The sequence below is a fragment of the Schistocerca americana genome, chromosome 8 (assembly GCF_021461395.2).
Source record: "Schistocerca americana isolate TAMUIC-IGC-003095 chromosome 8, iqSchAmer2.1, whole genome shotgun sequence".
Lineage (NCBI taxonomy): Eukaryota > Metazoa > Arthropoda > Insecta > Orthoptera > Acrididae > Schistocerca > Schistocerca americana.
In genome coordinates, this window is record NC_060126.1 from 441,246,996 (window position 1) to 441,270,687 (window position 23,692).

Genomic DNA, 23,692 nt, shown 5'->3' on the forward strand with positions numbered 1-23,692 from the left:
TGTTAGTCCAGGGTAAAGACGCCTCTTCGCAGCAGTGTACCAACTGCAAAAAGGCTATTTCTCGTCTCTTGAGATGAAGTAAATCCAAAAGAATACTCTAAACTCTTATTTAATGCATGTACATGAGGTGTTACACGACCACACTGTGCGTTAGGATTAATCAGTGTATGACGTACAGTGAAGACCGCCTATAACAAAGAGCAGTATGCAGCACTGTTTTGGACCCGTCTTTGTTACCAGACTGGCTTGATGCGGCCCACGACGAGTTCCTCTACAGAGCCATTTTCTCTATCTGGAAGTAGCACTTGCACCGAGTGTTATCAGTTTTACGTTGGATGTACTTGAATCTCTTTTGCGGTGCAGTTCTTACTTTGAACAGCCATAACTGTGTCCTTTTGTTTTATCAATTTTTTATCAATTTTTTCCATGCGTTTCGCCCCTCGCCGATTCTGTGAAAAACCTCTTCATTTCTTATTAATCTACCTACATATAAACAGCCTACTACAGCATCAAACACTCTTCCCTTTTCTTCTTTTCGCTTTTCCCATGCTCTTGAGTAAAGCCGATTTATATTTGTCAGGCATATTCTCTTTGACTGATCTAGTCTGATTTTTATGTAAACTTTCCTTCGACCTAGTGTTACTTGGTAGAAGAATTCCTTGACATAGTGACCTCAATTTGATATTCAATTTGTGACGAATCTCATTCATGCTGATCCTCATCACATTCCTCTTCCTTTGTTTTACGCTCAGTTCATCGTGTGCGCTCATTAGACTGTCAGTTCAATTCATCATGTCCTCAAGTTCTTCTTCACTTTCACTGAGGATAGTGAATCTTATGGCTGATATCCTTTCACCCTGAATTTTAATTCCGCTCCTGGACATTTCTTTTGTTGATGTCATTGAATCTTCAGATAGATCGAACAGTAGAGGTGAAAGACTACATCGTTGCCTTACACCCTTGATTTACCGTTCTTAATTTTCCCTCTCGGATCTCGTACTCAATGTACACTGAAGAGCCAAGGAAACTGGTACATCTGGCTAATATTGTACAGGGCCCCGCGAGCACGCAGAAGTGCCGCTACACGACGTGGGATGGACTTGATTACTGTCTGAAGTACTGCTGGAGGGAATTGACACCATGAATTTTGCAGGAATATAGAAAAATCCATGAGAACACGAGGGTGTGGAGATCTCTTCTGAGAGAACGTTGCTAGGCATCCCAGATATGCTCAGTAATGTTCACGTCTCGGGAGTTTGGCGGCCAGCGGAAGTGTTTAAACTCAGAAGAGTGTTCGTGGAGCCACTCTATAGCATTTCTGGACCTGTGGGGTCCTGCTGGAATTGCCAAGGTCCGTCGAAATGCACAATGGACATGAATGGGTACAGGTGATCAGACAGGATGCTTACGTAGGTGTCACCCGGGAGAGTCGTATCTGGACGTATCAAGGAGTCCGAATAACTCCAAGTGCACACGTCCCACACCATTACAGAGCCCCCACCAACTTGAATAGTTCCGCGCTGACATGCGGGGTCCGTGATTTCCCTAAATCACTCCAGGCAAATGCCGGGATGGTTCCTCTGAAAGGGCACGGCCGACTTCCTTCCCCATCCTTCCCTAATCCGATGAGAACGATGAACACGCTATCTGGTCTCCTTCCCCAAAACAACCAACCAACCAACCAACATGCGGGGTCCATGGATTCATGAGGTTGTCTCCATACCCGTACACGTCCATCCGCTGGACACGATTTGAAACTAGGCTCCTCCCACGAGGCAACATGTTTTCTTTCATCAGAGGTCCAATGTCGGTGTAGACGAGTCCAGGCGAAGCGTAAAGCCTTGTGTCGTGCAATCATCGAGGGTGCACGAGTTGGCCCTCAGCTCCGAAAGCCCATATCTGTGATGTTTCATTGTATGGTTCGCACACTGACACTTGTTGATTGTCCAGCACTGAAATCTGCAGCAATTTTGCTGAAGGGTTGCACTTCTGTCACGTTGAACGGTTCTCTTCAGTCGTCGTTGGTCCCATTCTTCCAGATCTTTTTCCGGCCCCAGCGATGTCGGAGATTTCATGTTTTACTTGATTCCTGATATTCACGGTACACTCGCGAAATGGTGTTACGGAAAAATCCCACATTTATCGCTGCCTCGAAGATGTTGCATCCCACCGGTCGTGTGCAGACTACAACACCACGTTTTACCTCACTTAAATCTTGGTAGCCTGCCATTGTAGCAGCAGTAACCGATCTAACAACTGCGCCACACACTTGTTGTCTTACACAGGCGTTGCCGACTGCAGCGGCGTATTCTGATTGTTTCCATATCTCTGTATTTGAAAACGGATGCCTAACCAATTTCTTTGGTGCTTCAGTGTATATTATTCCGTCTTTCCTTGTAGCTTGCAACTGTTTTCCTGAGAATTACGAATAATTCCGTGTCCGGGCAGGTACTACATATCAGAATGTTCCGTGAGTGGGCTGAGAATTTTTTGATGCGGAGGACGCAGGAATTTATCTTGGATGCAGAGTCATCGACAGATGCAGGCGTACCCAAGAGGAATGCGTTGGGACCATTGCTATTCACGCTGTATAAAAACGACCTACCAGACAATATGAATAGCTAACTCATATTTATCGCAGATGATGCAGTTATGTGTAGTAAAGTACGAACTGACAGAAACTGCACAAATCTATAGTCAGATCTTGATAAGATTTCAAAATGGTTGACAGACTGGTAACGTGGTTTAAATGTTAAGAAACGTAAAATTTTGCTCTTCGCAAAACGAAAAAACGCATTGTCCTGAGACGTATCAAAGAGTGAACGTTTTGATCGGTAAATTCATACAAATACGATACCTTGGTGTAACACATTTTAGGTAAATGAATCGAACGGAAACATAGATTCAGTCGTGGGCAAAACACATAGCAGACTTCGATTTATTAGTAGAATACTAGGAGCTAACTCGTGCAACCTGTACTTGAGTATTGCTCAAGTGTGTGGGGCTTGCAACAATAGGACTAACAGGGGATATTGAATTTATATGGAAAAGGGTAGCAGAAATGGTCACAGGTTTGCTTGGCCCACAGGAGAGTTAACAGGATGTTGGAAGAACTGAAATGGCAGACACTAGAAGATAGAGGTAACCATTCCAGAAAAACGTACTTATAAGGATTCCAGATCTGGCTTTAAGTAACGGTTCTAATAATATACCACAATCTCCTACATACCGCTCCCCAAGAGATCACGAGGACAAGATCGGATTAATTGCGGCATGCACAGACGCATTTAAACAGACATTCTCCATGTGACCCGTAAATGAATGGAATGGCAAAAAACGTGCGCTCTGACATGCATTTCACAGCAGAGTATGGATGTAGATGCAGATCTGAGGATGGTACAATGTGATCGGAACTAGTCGCATCATAAAAAAAATGTATAATATGATAAATGACATATAAAATTTTTAAATTTCAATACACTTGCTCAGTTCCCTCGTGATGAATATGTCGGCTGTATAGGAAAAACTGTCTGTTTCACATTTCACCCAATTATGTGAGAATGCTTGTTTTTTCTGTACTAATAACAAGAATATTACTACCTAATTCTCAATCAGTAGATGATCATACAAACCAATGGAACGATTTGCTGTGCAATAAAGAAGTGGGTGATACTGACTTATCAATAGCGAACTGTGATAGGACCGTTGCTGTTAACAATGCATATAAATGATCTACTAGAAACCGTCGGATGCTTTTTAAAGATATTCGCAGATGATGCAGTTGTCTTTACCAAAGTAGCAGCGCCAGAAGATAGTAAGAATTTGCAGAACGATCAGCAGAGAATTGGTGAATGACGCAGGCTCTGGCAGTTGACCCTGAACGTAAATAATTGTAGCATATTGCGCATGCATAGGAAAAGAAAGCCACTACTGCACAGCTACACTATTGATGACAAACAAATAGATACTGGGAAAATCAGTTACCAGACTCAGATTCATCGGAAGAATTTTAAGGAAATGTAACTCATCCACGAGAGAAGTGACTTATAACGCGCTTGTCAGCCCGATTCTTCGGTATTGTTCATGTACCTGGGATCCCTTTCAGAGAGCACTGATAGAGGAGGTAGAGGAAATCCAACGAAGAGCAGCGCATTTCGTCACGGGATCGTTTAGTTACCGAGAGAGCGTTACGGAGATGCTAAACAAACTTCACTGGTAGTCGTTACGAGAGAGGCATTGTGCATTGCGTAGAAATTTACTATCGAAATTTCGTGGCAGCATTTTTCAGGAGGAGTCGGACAATATATTACTTCTCCCCACATACATATCGAGTTAAGACCACGAGGAGAAAATTCGAGAAATTAGAGCCAATACAGAGGCTTACCGAAAACATTCTTCCCGATCACTATTCGAAAGTGCAATAAGGTTGGAGAGATCATACAGCAGTACCGAAAGTACCGTCTGGCACTCACCATCATGTGCCTTGCAGAGTATGATGTATATGTGGGTGTACGCCTTATCACCCATCTTACTTCTCAGGATGATGCCGTCCTACTTGTATGAAATACACTACTGGTCATTAAAATTGCTACAGCAAGAGGAAATGCAGATGACAAACTGGTATTCATTGGACAAATATATTATACTAGAATTGACATGTGATTACATTTTCACGCAATTTGGGTGCATAGATCCTGAGAAATCAGTACCCACAACAACCACCTCTGGCCGTAATAACGGTATTGATACGCTTGGGGATTGAGTCAAACAGAGCTTGGATGGCGTGTACAGGTACAAATGCCCATGCAGCTTCAACACGATACCACAGTTCATCACGAGTAGTGACTGGTGTATTGCGACGAACCAGTTGCTCGGCCATCATTGACCAGACTTTTCAATTGGTGAGAGATCTGGAGAACGTGCTGGCCAGGGCAGCAGCGAACATTTTCTGTATCCAGAAAGGCCCCTACAGGACCTGCAACATGCGATCGTGCATTATGCTGCTCAAATGTAGGGTTTCGCAGGGATCTAATGAAGCGTAGAGTCACGCGTCGTAAGACATTTGAAATGAAATGTCCACTGATCAAAGTGCCGTCAATGCGAATAAGAGGTGACCGAGACGTGTAACCAATGGCACCCCATACCATCACGCCGGGTGATGCGCCAGTATGGTGATGACGAATAGACGCTTCCAATGTGCGTTCACCGCGATGTCGCCAAACACGGATGCGACCATCATGATGCTGTAAACAGAACCTGGATTCATCCGAAAAAATGACGTTTTACCATTCGTGCACCCAGGTTCGTCACTGAGTGCACCATTGCAGGCGCTCCTGTCCGTGATGCAGCGTCAAGGGTAACCGCAGCCATGGTCTCCGAGCTGATAGTCCAAGCAGCTGCAAACGTCGTCGAACTGTTTGTGCAGATGGTTGTTGTCTTGCAATCGTCCCCATCTGTTGCCTCATGGATCGAGACGTGGCTGCACGATCCGTTACAGGCATGCGGATAAGATGCCTGTCATCTTGACAGGGCCGTTATGATCCAGCACGGCGTTCCGTATTACCCTCCTGAACCCACCGATTCCACATTCTGCCAACAATCATTGGATCTCGACCGACGCGAACAGCAATGTCGCGATACGATAAACCGAAATCGCGATAGGCTACAATCCGACCTTTACCAAAGTCGGAAACGTTACGGTACGCATTTCTCCTCCTTACACGAGGCATCACAACAACGTTTCACCAGGCAACGCCGGCCAACTGCTGTTTGTGTATGGGAAATCGGTTGGAAACATTCCTCATGTCAGCACGTTGAAGGTGTCGCCACCGGTACAAACCTTGTGTGAATACTGTGAAAAGCTAATCATTTGCATAACACATCATCTTCTTCCTGTCGGTTAAATTTCGCGTCTGTAGCACGTCATCTTCGTGGTATAGCAATTTTAGTGGCCAGTAGTGTGATAACCTTAAAATGTGGGGTAGCGGGAAGTACACTATGCTTCGTGGAGTATGGGAGCAGAGGATTCGGACGTGCGTGGCGGTATGCTATTGTAACCGCAGGACGCCGCCGACGCGGCCTCCCGGCGTGACTGGCGGCAGTACCACACGCCGCATCGGCAGCTGCCACCTCGACCGCAGACAGAATGGCCACACGCCACGGCCACGTGTCGCTGTCACGAGATGACGTACTGGCCGCCGGGCCGCCCTAATGGCTTCCTGTCCAGCCCTGAGCTGCCCTGGCCACTGTTAGGTATGCGCTGCCACCGCATCACCTCGCAGCAGCAGCCGCCGACGTGCGACGTTCCACGTAGCGCAAGCCAAGGGGTAACGTAGCCGTGAATTACTCGCGAGTTAGATTAATGCCCGACGTTTCTCCTACAGCGGCGGCACAGGCTTTTGGAGGGGGAGTGAGTCAAGAGGTAAGAAGTGTGATCGGCGACATGATGGAGTAGGGCGCGACGGGTTCCAATAAACAACGAATAGTAGGACATCGTAGGGAGGTGCATAACACGTGAAGTATAATACAGCGCAGCAGACAGACTCGATCCTTCTCCGATGCATTTTTCATGCGCAAAAAAGAGTTTTTTGTTACGGAATTTTCATGGTGTGTTTGCTTATCTTTTCCCCACAGTTCCTTTCGTGTACAGTCTGTTAAGAAAGATCGCAGTCGGGTTAATCGGAAGAAAAACGTATTTGACAACAACTAAAACACATGCCTAAATCATACATGAACAAAAAAAAAAATTGCAATTGCAGTTAATAACACATCTAATGACCTGCAGCGTCTAGTCACTTGGCATCTGAGGCATGCATGAAACCGAGATTTCCACGTATTCAAATGCGCCGTATTCGCGTTGATAACGGTTTCCAAGTGAAAATGTTTCTTCCTTGCAACTTCTTTTTGATGTAAGATCATATGTTTTAACAGGATTCCCGCCAGACGAGTGAGGGCCAATCCCGTACCTGATCATGTTTGCCGGCCGCGGTGGTCTCGTGGTTCTAGGCGCGCAGTCCGGAACCGCGCGACTGCTACGGTCGCTGGTTCGAATTCGGCCTCGGGCATGGATGTGTGTGCTGTCCTTAGGTTAGTTAGGTTTAAGTAGTTCTAAGTTCTAGGGGACTGATGACCACAGCTGTTAAGTCCCATAGTGCTCAGAGCCATTTGAACCATTTTTTTGATCATGTTTCTCATTTTTCCAGTCACTTATAACGGTACTTTGCGGGCAGGCGTGTCAATTAGCATCATATTAATTAAAATCGGGGATAAATAGGAATTAAAAAGGGGAAAGTAATCCGAAACTTTAATAACTGCACGGTATTACTAAGAAGCAATATAATGAAAAGTAATAAAAAGCAAAGCAGCAAAGACCAAGCGGGACAAAGTTTGTTTTTTAATACATATAAAGGAACATGTAACACATTATTCAGCTCTCTACCTTCAGTTATCGCGATCGGGATAGTCGATGAAAAAGTGGTACGCGACTGCGAAATTCGTTAAGGAGATTATTTAAAGCCTCTTCAAGCACGTTTAAAATGCATTACGTGTGACGAAGTGATCAGAGACGTTTATTGTCGGGTGAAGTGAAAATGATTCCGACAACATAATTCGAATTTTGTGTTAGGTGGGAAAAATACTCTTGGGAAACTACTATGGTTGTGGAACCCACTAAAGTTGTACGCAACGGAAAGCTATAGTTTACGTAATTCTGCATTTTATAAAATGGTGAAACGCGTGTGCGCGGAATATTAAGAGAATCTTATCCTTGGACGGTTGCGGGAGTAACTGAAACAAACAACGCGCCAGCATAAAAATAGTTCGCTTATTAACTACCAGATATTAATTAACGGCGACCTAAATTACTAGATACAGTGCATACACCATTAAATTGAACCCTGCGTGTGAAAGACAATCGCATCGAACATTTCGAGAGCGAAGAATAGACATTTAAGTGCCGAATTGAGAGCCTAGGTCGTGTCGATATATGGACATTTGTGGCAGTGATATTTTTCATGTCTGGTGCAAAGTGATATCAAAAGTGCGCGAGAGTTTTTTTTTGGTCATGTGTTGTTTTTTTATCTTTTCCGTAAGACTATAGAGTCTCCTAGTTTTTGTTACTTCTCTGTTGTTTTTTTTAGTTTCTTCTGTTTTTGCGAATAAATATTTTTTCGTTAACTCATTATACCGGACGGCTATGCAATTATTTGTTGTAGGCAAGTCGCCTACACATTACATGACACGCGTTATTCAGAACACGATATCGACCATTCTGATACTGAAAAGAAGGATAGGATCATCACCTCCAATCCCGATTCATATTTCATATTTAGTTAGCGAAAAGAAAAGTGTTAACAAACAAACTACATTTCCATTTTATCCACGATTTTGGCTTCATTACGTAGTCTTGGCTACATGATAAACAATATCTGTGGAAGTTGTATGCAACGTATCGTCATAATATTTAGCCAACCAATATTGTGGGACACCAAAAGTGTAAATGCATGAAGTTGTTCCTACAGCAGATGTATAATGTGTGAGTGCGACGAACTATATTGAGAAACTGAACATCCATTACGTACTTGCATGTTTATCTGCGAAAATGGTCCTTGTCGGTACATCAGCATAGAGTTCGAATAGAATCGCTGGAACATTGCAAACCATTCAGATTAATCTAACATCTAAATACGCATAATGCTGGTATCACCAGGATGTGTTCTTTCTCCTCACCCCCGTGGCAGCAATTCAGTTAAGAGTTAGCCGGGAAATACATTTAAATCAATTCACGACCATTGAGCTAGTGTCACGAATTTTCAAACGTCCACTGCGATGTATGAAGGCGAATGACACCACGAGTGCTATCGTCGATCGAGGGGTGTCGTGGTGATCGTGTTGAATGATATTGAGCGGTCACTGCGAAGCCTGATGCAGTGCTTCCGGTCACTGTCCTCCTGCAGTATCCAATATTCATTTTTGTCCACGAAACAACGTTTGGCGGTCGGCATCAGACATCTTAGATAAATGAGACACTTAAGCTGAATTCCTGTCTCTACTTGTGTAACTCAGTCAAGAATTCAGAGTAAACTAATGCTTTCAGGACATTGCATAAAGGACAAAGGTTCCCTCTGTTGGGCTGTGAAAGAACTAGCGCGATATCTTTTACCGTCTGTCCACGCTCTTACTTGACAGACTGTACACATATAAAACAGTAAACGATCGTAGGTTCAAAATCTTACATCTCCGATAGTTGTTCACCAATTGATTCAAAAATAGCGTGTTTTTAAAACATAATTATTTAATACACATAGTAAACGAACAAATATATAGTACGAAAAGCGGAAAATTTTCACAAATCTTCTAAGGTTCTTGAGAGATTTACTTCGAAGCTTCACACTATACCGTAATGAGCATTCGGATGGACATACTCCATATAATTTAATTATAGTTATTAACTAACAAGAAACTTGTATTTAGGGCTTATAGTTTATAATTTGAATACTGCTACTGTGGCTACTATTGCTGAATCCGAATAACAATATATAGGACACAAAAAGAGGGGGGTGGGGGAGGGGAAGAGGAGATGGGCGGAAGGGTTAGGGGAACAGGACTTAGATAGCAGAAAGAAGGAGGTGGGTGGAGATGGAGAGGGGAAGGAGGTGGCAGAAAGAGAGGGGAAAGGAGGAGGAGATGGGTAGAGACAGGAAGGGCGGGGACGGAAATGGAGATTATGAATCAAATTATTATGCGGGATACAGACTAGGATTTCTCTTTTCTTTCTTATCCATTTAACCAGACGAAGCCACAGCAACACGAGGGCGCGAGAAGCTAGTTAGTAACACCATGTTATTTGAAACAAGTGTATTTATATGCATCTATGTGTTGCACTTTTATATTACATAATCTAAAAGTTAGCGCCTAGAGTGATTAACAATTGAATTGCATCTAAGAAACGGATATTTGCAGGAAGATGAGAGAAGAAAGAAAAAAAGATGGGGAACAGACTGTGTGATTTAAAATGTGCAAAGTTGTCGAGAGTCTACAGAAGATTTATGAGTATAATGCAGCTTTATTCTATGAGATTTACGGAATGCAGCCGGATCATGTTTGCTTCTTTCCACAATATTTCGGCTGGCAACCATGTAGCTCTCTTCAGATTAGTGGCTAGCTTTCCTCTTACGTGTCTCTGTGATACGCTCACTTGTGTCCTGACAAATAACGGATACAAATACACTACTGGCCATTAAAATTGCTACACCACGAAGATGACGTCCTAAGACCCGAAATTTAACCAACAGGAAGAACACGCTGTGATATGCAAATGATTAGCTATTTAGAGCATTGACACAAAGTTGGCGCCGGTAGCGACACCTACAACGTGCTGACATCAGCAAAGTTTCCAACCGATTTCTCATACACAAACAGCAGCTGACCGGCGTTGCCTGGTGTAACGTTGTTGTGATGCCTCGTGTAAGGAGGAGAAATACGTACCATCACGTTTCCGTCTTTGATAAAGGTCGTATTGTAGCCTATCGCGATTGCGGTTTATCGTGTGGCGACATTGCTGCTCGCGTTGGTCGAGATCCAATGACTGTTAGCAGAATATGGAATCGGTGGGTTCAGGAGGGTAATACGGAACGCTGTGCTGGATCCCAACGGCCTCGTATCACTAGCAGTCGAGATAACAGGCATCTTATCCGCATGGCTGTAACGGATCGTGTAGCCACGTCTCGATCCCTGAGTCAACAGATCGGGACTTTTGCAAGACAACAACCATCTGCACGAACAGTTCAACGATGTTTGCAACAGCATGGACTATCAGCTAGGAGACCATGGCTGCGGTTACCCTTGACGCTGCATCACAGACAGGAGCGCCTGCGATGGTGTACTCAACGACGAACCTGGGTGCACGAATGGTAAAACGTCATTTTTTATGATGAATCCATGTTCTGTTTACAGAATCACGATGGTCGCATCCGTGTTTGGCGACATCGCGGTGAACGCACATTGGAAGCGTGTATTCGTCATCGCCATACTGGCGTATCACCTGGCGTGATGGTATGGGGTGCCATTGCTTACACATCTCGGTCACTTCTTGTTCGCATTGACGGCAGTTTGAACAGTGGACATTACGTTTCAGATGTGTTACGACCCATGGCCTTACCTTTCATTCGATCCCTGCGAAACCCTACATTTCAGCAGGATAATGCACGACCGCATGTTGCAGGTCCTGTACGGGCCTTTCTAGATACAGAAAATGTTCGACTGCTGCCCTGGCCAGCACATTCTCCAGATATCTCACCAATTGAAAACGTCTTGTCAACGATGGCTGAGCAACTGGCTCGTTACAATACGCCAGTCATTACTCTTGATGAAGTGTGGTATCGTGTTGAAGCTGCATGGGCAGCTGTACCTGTACACGCCATCCAAGCTCAGTTTGACTCAATGCCGAGGCGTATCAAGGCCGTCATTACGACCAGAGGTGGTTGTTCTTAGTACTAATTTCTCAGGATTTATGCACCCAAATTGCGTTAAAATGTAATCACATGTCAGTTCTAGTATAATATATTTGTCGACTGAATACCCGTTTATCATCTGAATTTCTTCTTGGTGTACAATTTTGATGGCCAGTAGTGTATATGTGCATAGATAGAATTACGTATCAGAAGACGTATTGTAACAATAATTATTTTGACGTTAACTATAAATTATTCAAAAGGCCATGATGTCAAGAAGTCAGTTCTGTTGAGTGTAGTATTACGCAAAGATAATATGTAACTGAATGATCAGATGAACAGATGCATGCCTCCTGATGTATTCTGCCTGTTCTACTGCGTGAAATATTCAGCTCAAAGATAACAACAGATTGATTACTATTGAAGTGTCTGTTTCGTATGAATGTGAAGAACTTCACCGGGGCTTTAGGTTCTTCTTCTTCTTGTGGTGCCTTTGTCGCTCATAGGTGCAGATTCCGCACGGTTATTAACGGATTTGGAATTAATAGTTTAAACGGTGGCGAAGTTCCGTTCGTGCACCACCTCGTTATCTCTGCGGACGGAATATGCGTGTCTGAAGCGTTCGCTTGTTGTGTTACTCATGTGAAAATAGGCGAAAGTTTCTTCACCTTAATACACCAGACACCTACCATAGACTAACGTTCATTGCCTGTTACTCCAGCGCTAACAATATATTTTTTTTCCATAAATAATTTGCTGCCAGGTAAAGCTCCTACACATTCACAGAAGTTGTAAGTAATTAGATTGAAAAATAACAATAACAATTTATACAACGGTTCTCTTTACATGTTGCTGTACATAAAGCCACGAAACAAATAAAAGAAATAAAAAATACTAATTTACCGGACTTTCCTGCAAGGTATTACACAGATGTTAGGCTGTTGCGTAATTGCAGAGGATGCCCGTTATATGAAATATACGCGGCGTCAGCACTGGTTTACTACGGTGGCAGCTAGAATTAACAACTGTGAACAACAGACGTACACTAGACCACTCTTTTGTTAGCAGGCAGTGTGGAATAGTGGACGTGCGGCCGTACTGTGTCAACGATATAGTGTCACAAATAGCAATGGAGCAACATCTCTTAATCATGTGTTGAAGAAATTCTCTTGAACATTTTGATGATGAGAAGGTGTGTACAAAGTTTGTCCCACGGACCTTTACTCCTGAATAAAAACAACATATATGGTCGCCTGCCGCGAATTGTTTGAAATGCGAAAGGTGGTCATTTCTCTCCCTCAAAGAATCGTGACGAGACCTTCCCGTCATTAGTAGAAACTTACCGCGAAACGATAATGCACAGAATTTCACATGACATAATGACAGTGAAGCCAGTGTGATGCAGAATTCCAAACAGGGACCTTTCTGAGCGTTTCACATGGTCTTATGAACGTTCTCTGCCTTTTACTATTGTGAGGAGAGAGTACATAGTCGTAGAATGCGTCAAGCCTTAAAACCGCCGGCCTAATTTTTCTCCTTTTTTTTTATTAATACAGACATGAAACTTTTGGTACCGACGGCGTATGTATATGTTCTCTGAACTGACACTATTACCTACACAATTCTTTTAGTTGGTATTATTACTATACAGGGTTATTCTAAATATGGACTCATTTTCAAAAAAGTCGCATGTGTTCTAGTAGAAATCCAAAACGAACAAGCTTGATACCAATGAAAAGAATAAGTTTCAAGGTTTTGTTGTTGTTGTTCGCAATGGGACTTGGAAAATCCATATCCACCATTGCAACACGAAAGAAGCCCACCGAAGTTCAACGTGTTCTGTGCCGTATCCCGTACACAGGTATATGGACTATTTTTCTTTGCGAAAAGAATTTGAAAGGGTATTACGTACCTGTCCATGTTGGAACAATCGCTGTTCCCTCAAGTTACGGAAGATTCCCAGGACTTCATTCTCCTACATTGATGGAGCTTCGCCCCTTTGTCACCGTGATGTACGACGCTTTTTGAATGACTCCCTTCCTCAGCGCTATATCGGTCTCAGAGGACTTGAGGACCTGGCTCTGCACTTCTGGTCACCGATATCTCCTGATCTCACGCCCTGCGACTATTTCTTACGGAATTAAGTGAAGGAAGCTGTTTACGCCCCGCCTCTACCAAATAGTCCGTACGATCTGCGGAACCGGATCACTGCTGCCGTGCACTCAGTAACAGCAGATACGCTCTCGCGGGAGTAGGACGAGTTTGGCTACCGCGTCGTTGTTTGCCGTGCAGCTAACGGTGGCCACACTGAACATTTATAACATTCAACACATTTCTAATTATTAAATAATTATTTAAAACTAATTAATTACAAATTATTAAACTGGTATCAATCATTATGAAAAAAAACTTTGAAACGTCCTCTTTTCATTGGTACAAAGCTTGTTTATTTTGGATTTGTACTTGAATAAATACAAAGTTTTGAATGTAGGTCCATCATTTAGAATAACCCTGTACTGAGGCACAACTTCTTCATCAACTAGTGAATCCGGCCATACTTCGCAGTTGCTAATTATGTATGGGAATTGCGTATACATCTTACATTCCTAGACCCACCTCTGTCTGCCCATCTTCTCTTCCCCCACTCTCTCTCCACAGTTGTCCCCTCCCCCCTCTCCCCAAACCTCTATGTGCATAACCTCCTCCCCCTGTCTCTCTCTCCATCCCCTCCTACCTCTTTATACGGATATCCATTACCGTCTGAATGTTCATTAGAGGACCGTGTAAATGTCAATCAGTCAAGATCTTGTCGAGATTTTTGGTAACAACTTCTTCCCGTCATACATTACAATATATTTATGTATAAATTATATTACAAAAATCTGTAGACCATGCCCTTTCGAATGTTCGTTAGAGTATCGCGTAAAAACTAAAAGTAAATCTGTTAAGAGCTTTTCGAAATTTGTGGTTACTACGCTCCCCCTTTATATGTAAAAAATGTGTGTGTATTATCATCATCATCAGTTATCTGCTATATTGGCAGGTCCTTTGCGTCTCCATTTTCTGCGATCCATTGCTTCCTTCTTAAGGCTGCTGTATGTTGTACCGTCCATCATGTCATCCAGTATCTGGAATCTCTTCCTTCCTCGCTTCCTTTTCCCTTCTACATAACCTTCTAAAACTGTCTTTATCAGTCCGTCATTCTTTCTTAATATATGCCCAATCCAATTTCTTTTCCTTCTCTTTATTACATCTAGTAACTGTCTTTTCTCTCCCATTCTTCCCATTACCTCTTCATTTTTTACTCTGTCCATCCAACTTATTCTTTCCATCCTCCGCCATGTCCAGATCTCAAAAGCTTCCAGCCTTTCTCTGTCTTTCTTCCTCATAGTCCATGTTTCAGCGCCATATAGAAGAACACTCCATACAAGACATTTTATGAGTCTCTTCCTGTAGAAAATTCTCATTTTCTTATAAAACGCCTCTTTCGCCATTGCTATCCTTGTTTTAATTACTGTGGTGCACTTCCAGTCGGTGTCTATCCTGCTTCCAAGATACTTAAAATTTCGCACCTGTTCTAGTGTTTCTCCATTAAGCATAATTTTTATTTCCTTATTTCCTCCTAGTGCCAATACTTTTGTTTTATTTGTGTTAATTTTCATTACATATTTTTTTCCGTTAGTTGCAATGGTGTCCACCAAGTCTTGTAATTCTTTTTCCCCTGAGGCTAGAAGGACCATGTCATCAGCAAACCTCAAACACCCTACTCTTCAGTAATTAAAACTTCCGGGCTAAGAGGCCGTAGTTCAATAGTAGAAATACTTCTCCCTGACGTTTCGTTGCCAGCTGCGGGCAACATCATCTGAGGTGAGTCGTAGACTCGTGAGTCGTAGACTCACCTCAGATGATGTTGCCCGCAGCTGGCAACGAAACATCAGGGAGAAGTATTTCTACTATTGGACCACGGCCTCTTAGCCCGGAAGTTTTAATTACTGAAGACGCCGGCCGTGAAAGCCTACACGCTATGATCATGCTACTCTTCTTCCTCCAATTTCTACTCCTTTGTCATGTAATGAGCATTGGTCAATCATATTTTCCAAGTAGAGGTTGAAAAGAGTAGGTGATAGACAGCATACTTGTCCTACTCCCTTTCCTAGTGTGATCCAGTTTGTACTTTCTTCTCTCACTTTAACTGAAACTTTTTGATTAAGATATAATGGGTTTATAAGTCTTCTGGATTTCCAGTCCACTCTCTTTTCCCTCATTATAGTCGCCAGCTTTTCCCAAACCACATTGTCAAATTCCTTTTCGAGATCGATGAAGCACATATATAGGTCTCTTCCTTTTTCAATAAACCTTTCTCCCAAGATTCGTAGGAGCCCTATTGCATCTCTGGTGCCCGTATTCCGTCTAAGGCCAAACTTCTCCTCGCTAAGATTCTCCTCCATTACTTTTTCAAATCTTTTATTAACTATTCTGAACATCGCTTTGGCTGCATGTGAAATGAGGCTGATTGTCCTGTGCTGGCTGCATTTCTTGGTTCCTTTTTTTTCGGTAATGGGATCATTACTGTTGTCAGAAAGTCCTCAGGCCTTACATATATCACAAAAATATATAGCTTATCTCGGTCCGAACGTTCGATAGTGTCGTGTACACATTTGTAGTAAATTGGTGAATAACTTTTCGAAATTTTCGGTAACAACGTTTCATCTTTATATACTACATATGTATTTATACAGTATATATGTATTTACATGTTATATATATAAATATCAAACGGACATTTTTGTTTTTTTGTTATGAAAACATGTGACTGCAGGAAAGAGAAACTAAACGCAATTTTTCTTTCCTTTTAATACTAAAACTCACATTACCATCTACAATTACGCAAAAGAAAGATTGATCGAGCGGTTCTGAAGTTACGATCTTTCACAGCTGATTTTAATTCCCCACTTTTCCGGTGGAGTCTCCAAATATTCTTTACCAACCTTGTCCTGATAATAACGGTAATAACAAAAACTTGTTCAATTGCCAAGTGATGAACTTTCGTACATACGGCGGTTGATTTTTATTTATCTACATTAGCACACGTAACGACTACAAAAATCTTAAACGCGTTACCTGTTGTGTATAGACAGTACCTATGTAGGAGCAATAACGAAATAAATAAATGTTACATTAAATTGTGCTATGACACAGAACATAATTTTGTAGTTCAGACAAAATTCCCACGTCGCATTTTTCAATCTTCTAGCTCTGAAAGGATTTGAAATGTGCGTGATGACGATGATGTTTGTTTGTGGGGCTCTCAACTTAGTAGTTATCAGCTCCAGTACGGGTTCCAAACCTTTCCACTTCCAATCTCACCATTTCACCAATGATGATGGGATGATAATGACAATATAAACGGTCAGTCCCCGATCGGGGAAAATCCCCGACCTGGCCGGAAATCGAACCTGGGACCCCCTGAACTAGAGGCAGCAACGCTAGTAGACCACGAGCTGCAGACTAATGTGGGCGATATTCGGTTCAGGAAATAATAGAATAAAACTTCTGAATTACGCTACTCCAGCAGAAAGCTGAATATTACGTATGTATCTAACATAGATACTCTGTATTGAATTGGGAAAAAAAGAAATTTGTCAGATTTTTAGCCATCGAGGAATGGTTCAAATGGCTCTGAGCACTATGGGACTCAACTGCTGTGGTCATCAGTCCCCTAGAACTTAGAACTACTTAAACCTAACTAACCTAAGGACATCACACACATCCATGCCCGAGGCAGGATTCGAACCTGCGACCGTAGCAGTCGCGCGGTTTCGGACTGCGCGCCTAGAACCGCGAGACCACCGCGGCCGGCATCAAGGAATCGTCAGTCCGGTAATAACGGGGGAGTGTAGGCAACGGATATTTTTTAGGGAACCCATAGGTCCAGTGTAGTCGGCAGGCACAAATGGGAGTCGATTGCACCAACTGTGCATAATTATTGAGCCTTGCGTAGGACAAGATAGTATGCAGTGTTGCATCAAGACGGTCTTCGTACCTACGATATTTCAAAAATTCAATGGCCTTCATAATAAATAATACAAATACATAAATTTCAACCTTAGGTGAAGAGACAGGCAAAATACCCTCAGACTTCAAGAAGAATATAATAATTCAAATCCCAAAGAAAGCAGGTGCTGACAGATGTGAAAATTACTGAAATATCAGTTTAATAAGTCAGGGATGCAAAATACTAACGCGAATTCTTTACAGACTAATGGAAAAAATGGTAGAAGCCCACCTCATGGAAGATCAGTATGGATTCCGTAGAAATATTGGAACACGTGAGGCAATGCTGACTCTACGACTTATCTTAGAAGCTAGATTAAGGAAAGGCAAACGTACTTTTCTAGCATTTGTAGACTTAGAGAAAGCTATTGACAATGTTGGCTGGAATACTCTCTTTCAAATTCTAAAGGTGGCAGGGGTAAGATACAGGGAGCAAAAGGCTATTTACAATTTGTACAGAAACCAGATGGCTGTTTTAAGAGTCGAGGGACATGAACGGGAAGCAGTGGCTGGGAAGGGAATGAAACAGGGTTGTAGCCTCTCCCCGACGTTATTCAATTTGTATACTGAGCAAGCAGTGAAGGAAACAAATGGAAAAATCGGAGTAGGTATTAAAATCCAAGGAGAAGAAATAAAAACTTTGAGGTTCGCCGATGATATTGTACTTCTGTCAGAGACAGCAAAGGACTTGGAAGAGCAGTTGAACGGAATGGACAGTGTTCAAAATGGCATTGAGCACTATGGGACTCAACTTCTGTGGTCATTAGTCCCCTAGAACTTACAACTAGTTAAACCGAACTAACCTAAGGACATCACACACGTCTATGCCCTAGGCAGGATTCGAACCTGCGACCGTAGCGATCTCCCGGTTCCAGACTGCAGCGCCCAGAACCGCACGGCCACTTCGGTCGGCAATGGACAATGTCTTGAAAGCAGGGTATAAGATGAACATCAACAAAAGCAAAACGAGGATAACGGAATGCAGTCGAATTAAGTCGGGTGATGCTGAGGGAATTAGGTTAGGAAATGAGACACTTAAAGTAGTAAAGGAGTTTTGCTATTTGCGGAGCAAAATAACTGATGATGGCCGAAGCAGAGAGGATATAAAATGTAGACTGGCAATGGCAAGGACAGCGTTTCTGAAGAAGAGAAATTTGTTAACATCGAGTATAGATTTAAGTGTCAGGAAGTCGTTTCTGAAAGTATTTGTATGGAGTGTAGCCATGTACGGAAGTGAAACATGGACGATAACTAGTTTGGACAAGAAGAGAATAGAAGTTTTCGAAATGTGCTACAGAAGAATTCTGAAGACTAGATGGGTAGATCATATTACTAATAAGGAGGTATTGAATAGGATTGGGGAGAAGAGAAGTTTGTGGCACAACTTGACTAGAAGAAGGGATCGGTTGGTAGGACATGTTCTGAGGCATCAAGGGATCAACAATTTAGTATTGGAGGGCAGCATGGAGGGTAAAAATCGTAGAGGAGACGAAGAGATGAATACACTAAACAGATACAGAAGGATGTAGGTTGCAATAGGCACTGGGAGATTAAGAAGCTTGCACAGGATAGAGTAGCATGGAGAGCAGCATCAAACCAGTCTCAGGACTGAAGACCACAACAACAACAGCAGGTGAAGATCAATAAAAACAATATGCATCCTTACCTAAACGTGTGTAAATGTAGTTGGATATATTGTGAATTTCTACGTCTGGACCACTGTACTCCTTTGCACAGCAGTGACTTGGGTAGTTACTATAACCCATTTTCGCCTCACATTTGTAACACCTTTCCTTTAATACCGGGAAAATGTCTTTCAGTATAAGGAATTCATTCTCGTATTACTGACGTTAATGTCCGCATAATAACTACGGTAAAAGTTGTTATCATTTTGTTGTGGATGACGTAAACCGTATGCCTTCTTTTGTTACATTTGTTTTTTTCTCCGAATATACACAGCGAGATAAATATTTCAATATGAGGCAGTGTATGATGTATATATCCTAAAAGAAGTGAGAAAGAGAGGTTACGTAACGAGGCAAAATATATCGTACTGAGAAAGATATATGTGAATAGAAATTGAATACCAGATTACAGAAGACAACAAAAGAACTCGATAAAATGTAACCCTTCCACTGACAGTACGAAAAGAGTTACTCTCACTGTTACACGATTCGCGAAAGTATCACCACCCTGCACGCTAGCTGACAGGAAGTGATTTGTCTGCCGGCTCCCGGGTACATCGTAAATCTCGATTTATGTGACACTTCATGAACAAACGCGTTAAAGTACGATTTGCAGGATTAAATTCTGCACGTTTTCTGCCGATAAAATCATTTCCGTGTCGCTACCGCAGCGCGCGACTATCCATTAAACACACCGCTTTTAAGGGTTGATCAACGGCGAAGCGTTATTTGGAGAGTACAGAGCAGTGGCGTGGTACCGTGTGTAGTCATATGTTTCACGTGACAGCGGCGCTTGTTTTAAGCGCGCTTATTGAAATGTCCAGAGGTGTGCTTTTGCGCACAGCGGACAGGGTCTGTGAAGAGGGTAACAAACGGTAGATTGCATGTAGGGGAATTACTGCGTTGTAACGTCTTCTAACGTCCACCGGTATCCTGTAACAAACACATCAGCATCAGCATTATCAATTATTCTGCCCCAGGGCGGGTCTACAAATATAGTTTTCCGTGAAGCACTGTCATTTGCTACCCTCTTTCTTCCCTGATGATTGTTTTATATCCTTATGCTATCCACCATCTGCTATCATCTGCGTCCTCTGCTTCTTCCGCCATTCACCTTTCCTTCCATAGCATCTCTCAGTAAACAATCTCTTCTCATCCAATCTTCTAGTCAACTGTGTTTCTTCTTCCTCGCTACTTTTAAAATTTCTCAGTCTTCACCAACTATTCTCCGGATCTTCTCATTTCTCTCTTTGTCTATCCATTTTATGCCTTCCATTATCCTCCAAATACACATCCCAAGTGCTTCTGTTCCTCTTTCCTGTGTCGATGTCTAAGCCCCGTATGATGAAACACTCCATAAAAAGCACTTCGTCTGCCTCTTCCTCAAGTCGCTGTCCATACACTCACGTAAGAGATTTATCTTCTTGTTAAATGCCTCCTTGGCAACTACTAAAGGCTTTTACATTTCCTTACAGCATCTAACGTCTTCGATAATTAAGCTTCCCAGATATTTGAAAGCACAAATTTTTTCTATATCTTCCTATCCAAAGTTTGTTGTTATTCTTACTTTCCCTGTTCTTATCACGATAGTTTCTTCTTTTTCTTATTAAATCACATTTCGATATCCTCAGATGTCATATTTAATTCTTTTAATACCACCAACACACATTCATGTATTTCGCTTCAAACATTTCTGAATAATATGCTCCAAATATACATTAAACAGTTCCGCAGCTCGTGGTCTCGCGGTAGCGTCCTCGTTTCCCGATCATGGGGTCCCGCGTTCGATTCCTGGCGGGGTCAGGGGTTTTTACCTGCCCGAGATGAATAGGTGTTGCTGTGTCGCCTTCATCATCATTCATCCCCGTTACGGTGGGAGGAAGGCAACGGCAAACCGCCTCCATTAGGACCTTGCCTAGTAGGACGGTGCGGGTGTCCCGCATCGTTCCACTACACATGTGACTCCGTTTCCCCTTCCATACATTATACAGCACTGGTGAGAGATAGCAGTCCTTTCCAACTGAGATTTCCTCTGGTATTTCATTGCCAATGAGTACGTGTATTTTATTTAGCAGATATAGATTCTTAATCACCCTCGTATCCCTCCTGTTTCTTAGAATGTCCAGTTATTTATTCTACTGTATTCTACGAGAATGTAAGATCGTTAACATGATTCCTTGCTGTTACTGAGCTTGTGTAGGATAACTGAGGGTTTCGCACCAATTCAGAGATGAACTTTAGAACCCTTTTTAGACGGTTAATCGAGAGATGAAAATCGTCAGAATAAAGACAGGATAATCAGTGTCGTCGAATTAAGATAAAACTGTGGCATTTACGTCAGAAAATAAAATGTTAAAAGTAGTGGACGAGTTTTGCTATTTGAGTAGCTAAGTAATTGCAGATGGCAAAAGTAAAAGGACTGTAAAATGTTTGCCGGCTACAATAGGAAAAGCTTTTGTAAAAGAACCTAAATTGGTTAACATCTGTCATGAATTTAAGTGTGAGGAGATATTTTATGAAGGTATGTGTCTGGAGTGTTATCTCGCACAGAAGTGTAACATAGGCTATAAGACAAGAAGATAATAAGGGCATTTCAAATATGGTGCTACAGAACAATGCTGAGGATTGGGTGGACTTTCCGGATAACTGATGAGGAGCTACTGACTTGAATCGGAGAGAAAAAGATTTTATGGCAGAACCTGGCTAATGGAACAAATTAACAGTACATATACTGGGACGTCAAGTGAAGGTAAGCCTACAGATTCAAGAGGGCTAGATTACAGAAAGCAGACTCAAATCGACGTAGGTTCCAGTAATCACTTAGAAGTGGAGAGAGTGGCACAGGACAGACAAGTCTGGAGAGCTGGACCAAACGAGTCCTCGGACTGAACATCACTACAACATGTAGAATATTCTCCTCGTGGTCGTGATATAAAGCATCTAAATATCCTTAATACACTTGTATCTAGAAACAACGTTTAATCTAGTTTCGGCTTTGTAAATGAACAAGACGTAAATCGCTAAAGAGAAGACACTCTGTCTTTTTTTCCAGTTATTTACTGAAGTTACTAATTTTTGTCAGCGAACATTTGAAGACAAACAGCCATTTATCGCGATTATTCCAATTCGTTTCGGTATTGCACGCTATACAGTTCTATTTCGTAGAAGGATGTACTCAAAGTGTTCACACTTAGCATACGTGTACATGAATGTGCAGACAAAACATTCCAATCATTAGTTAAAACTTCCGGGCTGAGAGATCGTGGTCGATCTGTAAAACTACGTCTTCCTGACGTTTCGTTGCTAACTGCATCTTCCGAGTCGTTGACTCACCTAAGAAGATACTGCCTGCAGTTGACAACGAAACGTCAGGAAAAAGTTTGTGGTAAGGTCTTATGGGACGAAACTGCTGAGGTCATTGGTCCCTAAGCTTACGCCCTATTTAATCTAACTGAAACAAGCTTACACTAAGGACGACACACACACGCATCCATGCCCGAGGAAGGACTCGAACCTCAGACGGGGTAGCGGGGGGGGGGGGGGGGGGGGGGGGGAGTGGCCCCGTGACAAGACGCCCTAGACCGCGCGACTATCCCGCGCACCATGTCAAGAAGAAGACGGAAGTTTCAACTAACGAAGACGCCGGCCGTGAAAGCCTACAAGTTGTGAAAAACATGCCAATCTCTACACGAGATTCTATTACGATGAGGCAACAAGGAGGACAGATAAAGTCAGGACTGCTCTGACTGTACCATTCGCAGGCTCGTACATTACCTAACATACCATACGAAACTATTTAGATATGTTACGTGCATTTCGATGCATAGAGGAAATTTCAGGGAGTGTACGCTACTCAACACGATTTGTCGCACTTGGATGTTAAAGGAGACATGCGATGATGTTACGGTAAACAAGTAGAATGTTGACTAAAGACAACGCATTCAGTAGACAAACGTCATATGATACCCCCTAATATCGTATCGGACCTCATTGTACCCGACGTAGTGGAGAAACTCGATGTGGCGTGCACTCAACAAGTCGTTGGAAGACTTACAGAAATATAGAGCCATGCTGCCCCTACAGCCGTTCATATTTGCGAAAGCATTGGCAGAGCAGCATTCTGTGCACGAACTGACCTTTTGATTATGTCTCGTATGTGTTCAATGTGATTGATGTCGTGTGATATCATTGGCCAAACCATTCACTCGAATTGTCCAGAATGTTCTTGAAACAAGTCGCGAAATTTCGTGGTGTGGTGGCGTGGTACATTGCCACCCATAAAAATGTCATCGTTCTTTGCGAACATGAAGTCTATGAAGGGTTGCAAATGGTTTCCAAGTAGTCGACCATAACTGCATTCATTCAGTGATAAGGTTGACCCCATACGAACACAAACTACACCATTATGGTGGCACCACCAGCTTGCACAGTGTCTCGTTGACAACTTCGGTCCATAGCTTCGTGTTGTCAGCACCACACTTGAACCCTACCATCAACTCTCAC